Raw genomic sequence first — 16,156 nt, 5'->3', positions numbered from 1 at the left:
AACACTCCGGAGTTTGGTATTTACACCATCCACACTCTGTGGTCTGTTATTTACAGTGTCCACAGTCGGGAGTCTGGTATTTACACTGTCCACACTCTGTATTCTGGTATTTACATTGTCCACATTCTGTAGCCTGGGATTTACACTGTCCACACTCTGAAGTCTGGTATTTACACTGTTCACACTCTGTAGTCTGGTATTTACAATATCCACACACTGTAGTCTGGTATTTATACTGTCTACACTCTGTAGTTTGGTAGTTACACTGTCCACATCCTGTAGACTGGTATTTTCACTGTCCACACCATGTAGTCTGGTATTTACACTGCCAAACCCTGTAGTCTGGTGTTTACACTGTCCAGACTATGTAGTCTGGTATTTACACTGTCCACACTCTGTCATCTGGTATTTACACTGTCCACAATCTGTAGTCTGGTATTTACACTGTCCACAAGTGGTAGCCTGGTATTTACACTGTCAAACACTCCGGAGTTTGGTATTTACACCATCCACACTCTGTGGTCTGTTATTTACAGTGTCCACAGTCGGGAGTCTGGTATTTACACTGTCCACACTCTGTATTCTGGTATTTACATTGTCCACATTCTGTAGCCTGAGATTTACACTGTCCACACTCTGAAGTCTGGTATTTACACTGTCCACACTCTGCAGTCTGGTATTTACACTATGCACCCTCTGGAGCCTGGTTTTTACACTGTCCACATTCTGTAGTCTCGTTTTTGCACTGTCCGCGCTCCGTAGTCTTGTATTCATACAGTCCACATTCTGTCGTCTGGTTTTTACACTGCCCACATTCTCAAATTTATTGTTGACATTGTTCAAACTCTTGAGTTTGGTATTTACACTGTCCACATTCTGTACTTTGGTATTTACAATGTCCACACTCTGTAGTCTGGTATTTACACTGCCCACAATCTGTAGTCTGGCATTTACCAGTGCACACTCTGTAGTCTGGTATTTACACTGCCAAACTCTGTAGTCTGGTATTTACACTGTCCACACACTGTAGTTTGGTATTTACACTGTCCACACTCTGTACTCTGGGATTTACAATCTCCACGCTCTGTAGTCTGGTATTTTCACTGTGCACACTCTGGTGTCTGGTGTTGACGCTGTCCAAACTCTGTGGTCAGCTATTTACATAGTGCACCCTCTGTAATCTCGTATTCACACTATCCACACTCGATAGTTTGGTATTTTCACTGTCCACACTCTGTAGTCTGGTATTTACACCATCCACACTCTTTAGTTTGGTATTTACATTTTCCACACTCTGTAGTCTGGTATTTACACCATCCACAATCTGTAGTTTGGTACTTACACTGTCCACACTCTGTAGTCTGGTATTTACACAGTCCACACTCTGTAGTCTCGTATTTACACTGTCCACACCCTGTAGTCTGTTATTTCCACTGCCCACACTCTGTAGTCTGTTATTTACACTGTCCACACTCTGTAGGCTGGTATTTACACTGTCCACACTGTGTAGTTTGGTATTTACATGGTCCACACTTTGTAGTCTGGTATTTACACGGTCCACACTCTGTAGTCTGTTATTTACACTGTGCACCCTCTGCAGTCTGGTATTTAGAATATCCACACTCTGTAGTTTGGTATTTACACTGTCCACACTCTGTAGTCTGGTATTTACACTGTCCACACTCTGAAGTCTGGTATTTATATTGTCCACGCTCTGTGGTATGGTATTTACACTGTGCACATATGTGGTCTGGTATGTACACTGTCCATATTGTTTAGTCCACTATTTACACTGCCCACATTCTGTAGTCTGGTATTCACACATTCCACATTCTGTCGTCTGGTGTTTGTACTGGCCACATTCTCTAGTTTATTACTGAAATTGTCCAAACTCTTTAGTCTGGTATTTACACTGTACACTTTCAGTACCTAGATATTTACAATGTGCACACTCTGTAGTCTCGTATTTACACTGACCACATCTGTTATCTCGTATTTACACTGTCCACTCCCTGTACTCTGGTATTTCCACTGTCTACGCTCTGTAGTCTGGTTTTTACACTTTCCACAGTGTGTAGTCTGGTATTTACACTGTCCACACTCTGTAGTCTGGTATTTACACTGTCCACATTCTTTAGTCTACTATTTAAACCGTCCACGCTCTGTAGTTTGGTAGTTATACTGCCCACACTCTGTCATCTGGTATTTACACTGCCCACACTCTGTAGTCTGTTATTTACACTGTGCACCCTCTGCAGTCTGGTATTTAGAATATCCACACTCTGTAGTTTGGTATTTACACTGTCCACACTCTGTCATCTGGTATTTACACTGTCCACAATCTGTAGTCTGGTATTTACACTGTCCACAAGTGGTAGCCTGGTATTTACACTGTCAAACACTCCGGAGTTTGGTATTTACACCATCCACACTCTGTGGTCTGTTATTTACAGTGTCCACAGTCGGGAGTCTGGTATTTACACTGTCCACACTCTGTATTCTGGTATTTACATTGTCCACATTCTGTAGCCTGGGATTTACACTGTCCACACTCTGAAGTCTGGTATTTACACTGTCCACACTCTGCAGTCTGGTATTTACACTATGCACCCTCTGGAGCCTGGTTTTTACACTGTCCACATTCTGTAGTCTCGTTTTTGCACTGTCCGCGCTCCGTAGTCTTGTATTCATACAGTCCACATTCTGTCGTCTGGTTTTTACACTGCCCACATTCTCAAATTTATTGTTGACATTGTTCAAACTCTTGAGTTTGGTATTTACACTGTCCACATTCTGTACTTTGGTATTTACAATGTCCACACTCTGTAGTCTGGTATTTACACTGCCCACAATCTGTAGTCTGGCATTTACCAGTGCACACTCTGTAGTCTGGTATTTACACTGCCAAACTCTGTAGTCTGGTATTTACACTGTCCACACACTGTAGTTTGGTATTTACACTGTCCACACTCTGTACTCTGGGATTTACAATCTCCACGCTCTGTAGTCTGGTATTTTCACTGTGCACACTCTGGTGTCTGGTGTTGACGCTGTCCAAACTCTGTGGTCAGCTATTTACATAGTGCACCCTCTGTAATCTCGTATTCACACTATCCACACTCGATAGTTTGGTATTTTCACTGTCCACACTCTGTAGTCTGGTATTTACACCATCCACACTCTTTAGTTTGGTATTTACATTTTCCACACTCTGTAGTCTGGTATTTACACCATCCACAATCTGTAGTTTGGTACTTACACTGTCCACACTCTGTAGTCTGGTATTTACACAGTCCACACTCTGTAGTCTCGTATTTACACTGTCCACACCCTGTAGTCTGTTATTTCCACTGCCCACACTCTGTAGTCTGTTATTTACACTGTCCACACTCTGTAGGCTGGTATTTACACTGTCCACACTGTGTAGTTTGGTATTTACATGGTCCACACTTTGTAGTCTGGTATTTACACGGTCCACACTCTGTAGTCTGTTATTTACACTGTGCACCCTCTGCAGTCTGGTATTTAGAATATCCACACTCTGTAGTTTGGTATTTACACTGTCCACACTCTGTAGTCTGGTATTTACACTGTCCACACTCTGAAGTCTGGTATTTATATTGTCCACGCTCTGTGGTATGGTATTTACACTGTGCACATATGTGGTCTGGTATGTACACTGTCCATATTGTTTAGTCCACTATTTACACTGCCCACATTCTGTAGTCTGGTATTCACACATTCCACATTCTGTCGTCTGGTGTTTGTACTGGCCACATTCTCTAGTTTATTACTGAAATTGTCCAAACTCTTTAGTCTGGTATTTACACTGTACACTTTCAGTACCTAGATATTTACAATGTGCACACTCTGTAGTCTCGTATTTACACTGACCACATCTGTTATCTCGTATTTACACTGTCCACTCCCTGTACTCTGGTATTTCCACTGTCTACGCTCTGTAGTCTGGTTTTTACACTTTCCACAGTGTGTAGTCTGGTATTTACACTGTCCACACTCTGTAGTCTGGTATTTACACTGTCCACATTCTTTAGTCTACTATTTAAACCGTCCACGCTCTGTAGTTTGGTAGTTATACTGCCCACACTCTGTCATCTGGTATTTACACTGCCCACACTCTGTAGTCTGTTATTTACACTGTGCACCCTCTGCAGTCTGGTATTTAGAATATCCACACTCTGTAGTTTGGTATTTACACTGTCCACACTCTGTAGTCTGGTATTTACACTGTCCACACTCTGAAGTCTGGTATTTATATTGTCCACGCTCTGTGATATGGTATTTACACTGTGCACAAATGTGGTCTGGTATGTACACTGTCCATATTGTTTAGTCCACTATTTACACTGCCCACATTCTGTAGTCTGGTATTTGCACTGTCCACGCTCCGTAGTCTGGTATTCACACATTCCACATTCTGTCGTCTGGTGTTTGCACTGGCCACATTCTCTAGTTTATTACTGAAATTGTCCAAACTCTTTAGTCTGGTATTTACACTGTCCACATTTGGTACCTTGATATTTACGATTTTCACACTCTGTAGTCTCGTATTTACACTGTCCACACTCTGTAGTCTCGTATTTACACTGTCCACACCCTGAACTCTGGTATTTCCACTGTCTACACTCTGTAGTCTGGTTTTTACACTTTCCACAGTGTGTAGTCTGGTATTTACACTGTCCACACTCTGTAGTCTGGTATTTACACAGTCCACACTCTGTAGTCTGGTATTTACACTGCCAAATTCTGTAGCCTGGTATTTGCACTGTCCATACTATGTTGTCTGTTATTTACACTGTCCACACTCTGTAGTCTCGTATTTTCACTGTCCACACACTGTAGTCTGGTATTTACACTGTCCACATTCTTTAGTCTACTTTTTAAACCGTACACACTCTCTAATTTGGTTTTTATACTGCCCACACTCTGTCATCTGGTATTTGCACTGCCCACACTCTGTAGTTTGGTATTTACACTGCCCACACTCTGATGTTTCGTATTTAAACTGTTCACACTCTGTAGTCTGGTATTTACAATATCCACACACTGTAGTCTGGTATTTATACTGTCTACACTCTGTAGTTTGGTAGTTACACTGTCCACATCCTGTAGACTGGTATTTTCACTGTCCACACCATGTAGTCTGGTATTTACACTGCCAAACCCTGTAGTCTGGTGTTTACACTGTCCAGACTATGTAGTCTGGTATTTACACTGTCCACACTCTGTCATCTGGTATTTACACTGTCCAGACTCTGTAGTCTGGTATTTACACTGTCAAACACTCCGGAGTTTGGTATTTACACCATCCACACTCTGTGGTCTGTTATTTACAGTGTCCACAGTCTGGAGTCTGGTATTTACACTGTCTACACTCTGTATTCTGGTATTTACATTGTCCACATTCTGTAGCCTGGGATTTACACTGTCCACACTCTGAAGTCTGGTATTTACACTGTCCACACTCTGTAGTCTGCTATTTACACTGTGCACCCTCTGGAGTCTGGTTTTTACACTGTCCACATTCTGTAGTCTCGTTTTTGCACTGTCCGCGCTCCGTAGTCTGGTATTCATACAGTCCACATTCTGTCGTCTGGTTTTTACACTGCCCACATTCTCTAATTTATTGTTGACATTGTTCAAACTCTTGAGTTTGGTATTTACACTGTCCACATTCTGTACTTTGGTATTTACAATGTCCACACTCTGTAGTCTGGTATTTGCACTGTCCACACCCTGTAGTCTGGTATTACACTGTCAACATTCTGTAGTTTGGTGTTTACACTGTCCACATTCTGTAGTTTGGTATTAGCACTGTCCACACTCTGTCCTTTGGCATTTACACTATCCACACTCTGTAGTCTGGTATTTACACTTCCCACACTCTGTAGTCTGGTGCTTACACTGTCAACATTCTGTAATTTAGTATTTACACTGTCCATACCCAGTAGTCTGGTAATTCCACTGTCCAAACTCTGTAGTCAGGTTATTACACTATCCACCCTCTGTAGTTTGGTATTTACACCGTCCACAGACTGTAGTCTGGTATTTACACTGTCCACACTCTGTTGTCTGGTATTTACACTTCCCACACTCTGTAGTCTGGTACTTACTCTGTCAACATTCTGTAGTTTGGTGTTTACACTGTCCACATTCTTTAGTTTGGTATTAACACTGTCCACACTCTGTCGTCTGGCATTTACACTATCCACCATCTGTAGTCTGTTATTTGCACTGTGCACACCCTGTAGTTTGGTATTTACACTTTCCACACTCTGTACTCTGGTATTTACACCATCCACACTCTTTAGTTTGGTATTGACACTGTCCACACTCTGTAGTCTGGTATATACACTGCCCACACTCTGTAGTCTGGTATTTACACAGTGCACACTCTGTAGTCTGGTATTTACACTGCCAAACTCTGTTATCTGGTATTTACACTGTCCACACTATGTCGTCTGCTATTTACACTGTCCACACTGTGCAGTCTGGTATTTTCACTGTGCACAAACTGTAGTTTGGTATTTACACTGACCACATCTGCACTCTGGGATTTACAATCTCCACGCTCTGTAGTCTGGTATTTACACTGCCCACACTCTGTAGTCCTGTATTTACGCTCTCCACACTCTGTAGTCAATTATTTACACTGTGCGCCCTCTGTAGTCTGGTATATACACTGTTCACACTCTGTAGTCTGGTACTTGCACTGCCCACAATCTGAAGACTGGTATTTACATTGTCCACGCACTATAGTCTGGTATTTACACTGTGCACACTCTGTGGTCTGCTATTTACACTGTCCACACTCTGCAGTCTGGTATTTTCACTGTCCACACACTGTAGTTTGGTATTTACACTGTCCACACTCTGTACTCAGGGATTTACAATCTCCACGCTCTGTAGTCTGGTATTTTCACTGTCCACACTCTGGTGTCTGGTGTTTACGCTGTCCAAACTCTGTGGTCAGCTATTTACATAGTGCACCCTCTGTAATCTCGTATTCACACTATCCACACTCTTTAGTTTGGTATTTACACTTTCCAAACTCTGTAGTCTGGTATTTACACCATCCACACTCTGTAGTTTGGTACTTACACTTTCCACACTCTGTAGTCTGGTATTTACACTGTCCACACTCTGTAGTCTCGTATTTACACTGTCCACACCCTGTAGTCTGTTATTTCCACTGTCCACACTCTGTAGGCTGGTATTTACACTGTCCACACTGTGTAGTTTAGTATTTACACTGTCCACACTCTGTAGTCTGGTATTTACATGGTCCACACTCTGTAGTCTGTTATTTACATTGTGCACCGTCTGCAGTCTGGTATTTAGAATATCCACACTCTGTAGTTTGGTATTTACACTGTCCACACTCTGTAGTCTGGTATTTACACTGTCCATACCCTGAAGTCTGGTATTTATATTGTCCACGCTCTGTGGTATGGTATTTACACTGTGCACATATGTGGTCTGGTATGTACACTGTCCACATTGTTTAGTCCACTATTTACACTGCCCACATTCTGTAGTCTGGTATTTGCAATGTCCACGCTCCGTAGTCTGGTATTCACACATTCCACATTCTGTCGTCTGGTGTTTGCACTGGCCACATTCTCTAGTTTATTACTGAAATTGTCCAGACTCATTAGTCTGGTATTTACACTGTCCACATTCGGGACCTTGATATTTATGATTTTCACACTCTGCAGTCTCGTATTTACACTGTCCACACTCTGTAGTCTCGTATTTACACTGTCCACACCCTGAACTCTGGTATTTCCACTGTCTACACTCTGTAGTCTGGTTTTTACACTTTCCACAGTGTGTAGTCTGGTATTTACACTGTCCACACTCTGTAGTCTGGTATTTACACAGTCCACACTCTGTAGTCTGGTATTTACACTGCCAAATTCTGTAGCCTGGTATTTGCACTGTCCACACTATGTTGTCTGTTATTTACTCTGTCCACACTCTGTAGTCTGGTATTTTCACTGTCCACACACTGTAGTCTGGTATTTACACTGTCCACATTCTATAGTCTACTTTTTAAACCGTACACGCTCTCTAATTTGGTTTTTATACTGCCCACACTCTGTCATCTGGTATTTACACTGCCAAACCCTGTAGTCTGGTGTTTACACTGTCCAGACTATGTAGTCTGGTATTTACACTGTCCACACTCTGTCGTCTGGTATTTACACTGTCCACACTCTGTAGTCTGTTATTTACACTGTCCACAAGTGGTAGTCTGGTATTTACACTGTCAAACACTCCGTACTTTGGTATTTACACCATCCACACTCTGTGGTCTGTTATTTACAGTGTCCACAGTCTGGAGTCTGGTATTTACACTGTCCACATTCTGTAGCCTGGTATTTACACTGTCCACACTCTGAAGTCTGGTATTTACACTGTCCACACTCTGTAGTCTGGTATTTACACTGTGCACCCTCTGGAGTCTGGTTTTCACACTGTCCACATTCTGTAGTCTCGTTTTTGCACTGTCCGCGCTCCATAGTCTGGTATTCACACAGTCCACATTCTGTCGTCTGGTTTTTACACTGCCCACATTCTCTAATTTATTGTTGACATTGTTCAAACTCTTGAGTTTGGTATTTACACTGTCCACATTCTGTACTTTGGTATTTACAATGTCCACACTCTGTAGTCTGGTAAGTGCTCTGTCCACACCCTGTAGTCTGGTATTTCCACTATCCAAACTCTGTAGTCAGGTGTTTACACTGTCCAAAGTCTGTAGTCTGGTATTTACACTGTCCACACTCTGTAGTCTGGTATTTACACTGTCAACATTCTGTAGTTTGGTGTTTACACTGTCCACATTCTGTAGTTTGGTATTAACACTGTCCACACTCTGTCCTCTGGCATTTACACTATCCACACTCTGTAGTCTGGTATTTACACTTCCCACACTCTGTAGTCTGGTGCTTACACTGTCAACATTCTGTAATTTGGTATTTACACTGTCCACACCCAGTAGTCTGGTAATTCCACTGTCCAAACTCTGTAGTCAGGTTTTTACACTATCCACACTCTGTAGTTTGGTATTTGCACCGTCCACAGACTGTAGTCAGGTATTTACACTGTCCACACTCTGTTGTCTGGCATTTACACTATCCACAATCTGTAGTCTGGTATTTGCACTGTGCACACTCTGTAGTTTGGTATTTACACTTTCCACACTCTGTACTCTGGTATTTACACCATCCACACTCTTTAGTTTGGTATTTACACTGTCCACATTCTGTAGTCTGGTATATACACTGCCCACACTCTGTAGTCTGGTATTTACACAGTGCACACTCTGTAGTCTGGTATTTACACTGCCAAACTCTGTTATCTGGTATTTACACTGTCCACACTATGTCGTCTGCTATTTACACTGTCCACACTATGCAGTCTGGTATTTTCACTGTGCACAAACTGTAGTTTGGTATTTACACTGACCACGTCTGTACTCTGGGATTTACAATCTCCGCGCTCTGTGGTCTGGTATTTACACTGCCCACACTCTGTCGTCAGGTATTTACGCTCTCCACACTCTGTAGTCAATTATTTACACTGTGCGCCCTCTGGAGTCTGGTATAGACACTGTTCACACTCTGTAGTCAGGTACTTGCACTGCCCACAATCTGAAGACTGGTATTTACATTGTCCACGCACTATAGTCTGGTATTTACACTGTGCACACTCTGTGGTCTGTTATTTACACTGTCCACACTATATTGTTTGGTATTTACACTCTCCACATTCTGTTGTCCGGGATTTCCCCTCTCCACACTCTGTAGTCTGGTATTTACATTGTCCACGCTCTGTAGTCTGGTATTTGCACTGTCCACACCCTGTAGTCTGGTAATTCCACTGTCCAAACTCTGTAGTCAGGTTTTTACACTGTCCAAAGTCTGCAGTCTGGTACTTTCACTGTCCACACTCTGTAGTTTGGTATTTACACCGTCCACAGACTGTAGTCTGGTATTTACACTGTCCACACTCTGTAGTCTGGTATTTACACCATCCACACTCTTTAGTTTGGTAGTTACACTGTCCACATTCTGTAGTCTGGTATATACACTGCCCACACTCTGTGTCTGGTATTTACACAATCCACACTCTGTAGTCTGCTATTTACACTGCCAAACTCTGTAGTCTGGTATTTACACTGTCCACACTATGTCGTCTGCTATTTACACTGTCCACAATCTGCAGTCTGGTATATTCACTGTCCACCCACTGTAGTTTGGTATTTACACTGTCCACACTCTGTAGTCTGGTACTTTCACTGTCCACACTTTGTAGTTTATTATTTACACCGTCCACAGACTGTAGTCTGGTATTAACACTGTCCACACTCTACAGTCTGGTATTTACACTTCCCACACTCTGTAGTCTGGTATTTACACGATCCACACTCGTTAGTTTGGTACTTACATTGTCCACATTCTGTAGTCTGGTATTAACACTGCCAAACTCTATAGTCTGGTTATTACACTGTCCACCTTATGTCGTCTGCTATTTACACTGTCCACACTCTGCAGTCTGGAATATTCACTGTCCACACACTGTAGTTTGGTATTTTCACTGTCCACACTCTGTAGTCAGGTATTTACGCTCTCCACACTCTGTAGTCAATTATTTACACTGTGCACCCTCTGTAACCTGGTATATACACTGTTCACACTCTGTAGTCTGGTACTTACACTGCCCACAATCTGAAGACTGGTATTTACATTGTCCACGCTCTATAATCTGGTATTTACACTGTGCAGACTCTGTGGTGTGTCATTTACACTGTCCACACTCTGCAGTTTGGTTATTACACTCTCCACATTCTGTTGTCTGGGATTTCCCCTCTCCACACTCTGTGGTCTGGTATTTACATTGTCCCCGCTCTATAGTCTGGTATTTGCACTGTCCAGACTCTTTAGTCTGGTATTTACACTGCCTACACACTGTTGTCTGGTATTTGCACTTTCCAAAATGTGAAGTCTGCTATTTACATTGTCCACGCTCTAAAGTCTGGTATTTACACTGTGCACACCATGTGTTCTGGTATTTACACTGTCCACACTCTGTAGTCTGGTATTTACACTGTCCACACTCTGGAGTCTGGTATTTGCACTGTCCACACCCTGTAGTTTGGTATTTACACTGTGCACACTCTGTTGTCTGGGATTTCCCCTCTCCACACTCTGTAGTCTGGTATTTACACTGTCCACGCTCTGTAGTCTGGTATTCACACTGTCCGGACTCTTTAGTCTGGTATTTACACTGCCCACACACTGTAGTCTGGTATTTACACTGCCCACATTCTGTAGTTTGCTATTTACACTGCCAAACTCTGTACTCTAAGGTTTACACTCTCCACGCTCTGTAGTCTGCTATTTACACTGTCCACACTCTGGTGTCTGGTGTTCACTCTGTCCAAACTCTGTGGTCAGCTATTTACATAGTGCACCCTCTGTAATCTGGTATTCACACTATCCACACTCGGTAGTTTGGTATTTTCACTGTCCACACTCTGTAGTCTGGTATTTACACTGTCCACAATCTGAAGTCTAGTATTTACATTGGCAACGCTCTATAGTCTGGTATTTACACTGTTTACACTCTGTGGTCTGTTATTTACACTCTCCACATTCTGTAGTCTGGTATTTGCACTGTCCACGCTCCGTAGTCTGGTATTCACACATTCCACATTCTGTCGTCTGGTGTTTGCACTGGCCACATTCTCTAGTTTATTACTGAAATTGTCCAAACTCTTTAGTCTGGTATTTACACTGTACACATTCAGTACCTAGATATTTACAATGTTCACACTCTGTAGTCTCGTATTTACACTGTCCACATCTGTTATCTCGTATTTACACTGTCCACACCCTGTACTCTGGTATTTCCACTGTCTACGCTCTGTAGTCTGGTTTTTACACTTTCTACAGTCTGTAGTCTGGTATTTACACTGTCCACACTCTGTAGTCTGGTATTTACACTGTCCACATTCTTTAGTCTACTATTTAAACCATCCACGCTCTGTAGTTTGGTATTTATACTGCCCACACTTTGTCATCTGGTATTTACACTGCCCACACTCTGTAGTCTGGTATTTACACTGCCCACACTCTGTAGTTTGGTATTTACACTGCGCACACTCTGGAGTCTGGTATTTACACTGTCCACATTCTGCAGTCTCGTTTTTGCACTGTCCGCGCTCCGTAGTCTGGTATTCACACAGTCCACATTCTGTCGTCTGGTTTTTACACTGCCCACATTCTCTAATTTATTGTTGACATTGTTCAAACTCTTGAGTTTGGTATTTACAATGTCCACATTCTGTAATTTGGTATTTACAATGTCCAAACTCTGTAGTCTGGTATTTGCACTGTCCACACCCTGAAGTCTGGTAATTCCACTGTCCAAACTCTGTAGTCAGGTTTTTACACTGTCCAAAGTCTGTAGTCTGGTATTTACACTGTCCACACTCTGTAGTCTGGTATTTTCACTGTCCACACTTTGTACTTTGGTATTTACACCGTCCACAGTCTGTACTCCGGTATTTACACTGTCAACACTCTGTAGTTTGGTGTTTACAATGTCCACATTTTGTAGTTTGGTATTAACACTGTCCACACTCTGTCGTCTGGCATTTACACTATCCACACTCTGTAGTCTGGTATTTACACTGTGCACACTCTGTAGTTTGGTATTTACACTTTTCACACTCTGTAGTCTGGTATTTACACCATCCACACTCTGTAGTTTGGTATTGACACTGTCCACACACTGTAGTCTGGTATTTACACTTCCCACACTCTGTAGTCTCGTATTTACACTGTCCACACCCTGTACTCTGGTATTTCCACTGTCTACACTCTGTAGTCTGGTTTTTACACTTTCCACAGTCTGTAGTCTGGTATTTACACTGTCCACACTCTGTAGTCTGGTATTTACACAGTCCACACTCTGTAGTTTGGTATTTACACTGCCAAATTCTGTAGCCTGGTATTTGCACTGTCCACACTATGTCATCTGGTATTTACACTGTCCACACTCTGTAGTCTGGTATTTTAACTGTCCACACACTGTAGTCTTGTATTTACACTGTCCACATTCTTTAGTCTACTTTTTAAACTGTCCACGCTCTGTAGTTTGGTATTTATACTGCCCACACTCTGTCATCTGGTATTTACACTGCCCACACTCTGTAGTCTGGTATGTACACTGCCCACACTCTGTAGTTTGGTATTTACACTGCCCACACTCTGTAGTTTGGTATTGAAACTGTTTCCACTCTGTAGTCTGGTATTTACAATGTCCACACACTGTAGTCTGGTATTTATACTCTCTACACTCTGTAGTTTGGTAGTTACACTTTCCACATTCTGTAGACTGGTATTTTCACTCTCCACACCATGTAGCCTGGTATTTACACTGCCAAACTCTGTAGTCTGGTGTTTACACTGTCCAAACTATGTAGTCTGGTATTTACACTGTCCACACTCTGTCGTCGGGTATTTACACTGTCCACAAGCTGTAGTCTGGTATTTACACTATCCACACTCCGTAGTTTGATACTTACACCATGCACACTCTGTGGTCTGTTATTTAAAGTGTCCACAGTCTGTATTCTGGTATTTAGATTGTCCACATTCTGTAGCCTGGTATTTACACTGTCCACACCCGGAAGTCTGGTATTTACACTGTCCACACTCTGTAGTCTGGTATTTACACTGTGCACACTCAGGAGTCTGGTATTTACACTGTCCACATTCTGTAGTCGCGTTTTTCCACTGTCCGCGCTCCGTAGTCTGATATTCACACAGTCCACATTCTGTCGTCCGGTTTTTACACTGCCCACATTCTCTAATTTATTGTTGACATTGTTCAAACTCTTGAGTTTGGTATTTACACTATCCACACTCTGTAGTCTGGTATTTACACTTCCCACACTCTGTAGTCTGGTACTTACACTGTCCACACTCTGTCGTCTGGCATTTACACTATCCACACTCTGTAGTCTGGTACTTACACTGTGCACACTCTGTAGTTTGGTATTTACACTTTCCACACTCTGTAGTCTGGTATTTACACCATCCACACTCTTTAGTTTGGTATTTACACTGTCCACATTCTGTAGTCTGGTATATACACTGCCCACACTCTTTGTCTGGTATTTACACAATCCACACTCTGTAGTCTGGTATTTACACTGCCAAACTCTGTAGTCTGGTATTTACACTGTCCACACTATGTCATCTGCTATTTACACTGTCCGCACTCTGCAGTCTGGTATTTTCACTGTCCACACACTGTAGTTTGGTATCTACACTGTCCACACTCTGTACTCTGGGATTTACTATCTTCAGGCTCTGTAGACTGGTATTTACACTGCCCACACTCTTTAGTCATGTATTTACGCTCTCCACACTCTGTAGTCAATTACTTACACTGTGCACCCTCTGACATCTGGTCTATACACTGTTCACACTCTGTAGTCTGGTACTTACACTTCCCAGAATCTGAAGACTGGTATTTACATTGTCCACGCTCTATAGTCTGGTATTTACCCTGTGCACACTCTGTGGTCTGTTATTTACACTGTCCACACTCTGTAGTTTGGTATTTACACTGTCCACAATCTGTTGTCTGGGATGTCCCTCTCCACACTCTGTAGTCTGGTATTTACACTGTTCACGCTCTGTAGTCTGGTATTCGCACTGTCCAGACTCTTTAGTCTGGCATTTACACTGCCACACGCTGAAGTCTGGTATTTACACTGCCCACATTCTGTAGTTTGCTATTTACAATGCCAAACTCTGTACTCTGAGGTTTACACTCTCCACGCTCTGTAGTCTGCTACAAACACTGTCCACACTCTGGTGTCTGGTGTTTACGCTGTCCAAATTCTGTGGTCAGCTATACACATAGTGCACCCTCTGTAATCTGGTATTCACACTATCCACACTCGGTAGTTTGGTATTTTCACTGTCCACACTCTGTAGTCTGGTATTTACACTGTGCACACTCTGTGGTCTGTTATTGACACTCTCCACATTCTGTAGTCTGGTATTTGCACTGTCCACGCTCCGTAGTCTGGTATTCACACATTCCACATTCTGTCGTCTGGTGTTTGTACTGGCCACATTCTCTAGTTTATTACTGAAATTGTCCAAACTCTTTAGTCTGGTATTTACACTGTACACATTCAGTACCTAGATATTTACAATGTTCACACTCTGTAGTCTCGTATTTACACTGTCCACATCTGTTATCTTGTATTTACACTGTCCACACCCTGTACGCTGGTATTTCCACTGTCTACGCTCTGTAGTCTGGTTTTTACACTTTCTACAGTCTGTAGTCTGGTATTTACACTGTCCACACTCTGTAGTCTGGTATTTACACTGTCCACATTCTTTAGTTTACTATTTAAACCGTCCATGCTCTGTAGTTTGGTATTTATACTGCCCACACTCTTTGTCTGGTATTTACACAATCCACACTCTGTAGTCTGGTATTTACACTGCCAAACTCTGTAGTCTGGTATTTACACTGTCCACACTATGTCGTCTGCTATTTACACTGTCCGCACTCTGCAGTCTGGTATTTTCACTGTCCACACACTGTAGTTTGGTATCTACACTGTCCACACTCTGTACTCTGGGATTTACTATCTTCAGGCTCTGTAGTCTGGTATTTACACTGCCCACACTCTTTAGTCATGTATTTACGCTCTCCACACTCTGTAGTCAATTACTTACACTGTGCACCCTCTGACATCTGGTCTATACACTGTTCACACTCTGTAGTCTGGTACTTACACTGCCCAGAATCTGAAGACTGGTATTTACATTGTCCACGCTCTATAGTCTGGTATTTACCCTGTGCACACTCTGTGGTCTGTTATTTACACTGTCCACACTCTGTAGTTTGGTATTTACACTGTCCACAATCTGTTGTCTGGGATGTCCCTCTCCACACTCTGTAGTCTGGTATTTACACTGTTCACGCTCTGTAGTCTGGTATTCGCACTGTCCAGACTCTTTAGTCTGGCATTTACACTGCCACACGCTGAAGTCTGGTATTTACACTGCCCACATTCTGTAGTTTGCTA

General features: G+C 42.5%; 1 protein-coding gene across 1 annotated transcript in view; it reads right to left on the bottom strand.

Moving 5' to 3' along the window:
- The window catches only part of LOC144692533 (pre-B-cell leukemia transcription factor 1-like), a 724,336-nt gene that overhangs the window by 329,320 nt on the left and 378,860 nt on the right, over nucleotides 1-16,156 (bottom strand). The window lies entirely within an intron of this gene.

The sequence above is a fragment of the Cetorhinus maximus genome, chromosome 17 (genome assembly GCF_964194155.1).
Source record: "Cetorhinus maximus chromosome 17, sCetMax3.hap1.1, whole genome shotgun sequence".
In the NCBI taxonomy this organism is placed as follows: Eukaryota; Metazoa; Chordata; class Chondrichthyes; order Lamniformes; family Cetorhinidae; genus Cetorhinus; species Cetorhinus maximus.
This window is presented reverse-complemented; position numbering and strand designations above follow the sequence as displayed.